This window comes from Parasteatoda tepidariorum, chromosome 3 (genome assembly GCF_982258835.1).
Source record: "Parasteatoda tepidariorum strain Cologne lab strain chromosome 3, Ptep-v5.0, whole genome shotgun sequence".
In the NCBI taxonomy this organism is placed as follows: domain Eukaryota; kingdom Metazoa; phylum Arthropoda; class Arachnida; order Araneae; family Theridiidae; genus Parasteatoda; species Parasteatoda tepidariorum.
Genome location: NC_141757.1, coordinates 13,297,769 through 13,298,888, shown reverse-complemented (window position 1 = coordinate 13,298,888; position 1,120 = coordinate 13,297,769).

The window sequence follows — 1,120 nt, the reverse complement described above, 5'->3', positions numbered from 1 at the left end:
GGTTGGTAAAAGGGTCATTTCTGTTAAAGAGCCATTCACGCTGTATGAAGAAAAAAAAATGTATCGAAAATTCGAAAGTATGCAGTTTCTTCCTAATTTTGCAAGGGCGTGTTTTTGCGTAAATTGTGAACCTTCTGTAATACAAATGTTTTTAGCCAAGTAATCACACACTACTTAAGGGTCAATTCTCACTGCAAGAAATTCTCATATCTCCTCTGTCTTAAAAGAGTAAAAACCTGTTCCAATCAGGCTCTAATTTTTCTCTTGACGGTGATCGGAGGTGCGAGAATCACGTGCAATGAGGAATACGGTTTCTAAGGGATCAGTTTCCCTGGACGTAAAAAAATTGCATACCCGATCACAGCTGAAAAAAATGGAGAAAAATATGAGTGAGTTTTTAGCGGGAAAATGCTTTTTGGTCATCAGGCTTTCATTCTACCTTGACGGCGAGTGAAAGTACATGAACCGCATTAAAGGGACATTTTACACCGAATGCTATTATGGCAGCTCCAATCGCCATCAAGAGAAAAAAGGAACCAGATAGGGGAGTTTTTGTTTGCTAATTGCTAATTTAATTGTAGCTTTAACTCCAGGCTGCTCAGAATGCTGTGATTTTTTTTGGTGTGTAAGGGTGAATAACATTTGTTGAAATCTCACGATAAAGATAGGTTGCTCTCTCTGGCATTTGAAGTTTTAAGCTGATACTAGAATGCAACGATTCTTTTAATTCAGGATTATTTGTTTGAACATCAGCTATATCAGAATAATTGAACCATTTTATGTAGAAAGATTCTGTAGCAAGGAAGGACATCGGCCGCAATATTTTCTGAGTCACTGACGTGGTGTGCATGTTACTTGAAAATTGCGCTGTGAAATTTAGCTGATTAATTGGTCTGGGTGAGAGATTGTGAACAAAAGTATGTATTAGCGGTTTTCAATCTGGGTAAATCATGAAATCACTACCCTCTAAAGGTGTAGGGAAAATATTTAATAGCTGAGAAAATCGCCAACAGAGTGATCAAATACGCTATATTTCTATTCGGCTGGACTGAGTGTTCTTGAGAAGAAGTCTAAAGATTGACAGCTGTTAATTGTACGTTGATGAACACATGCTCCTTAA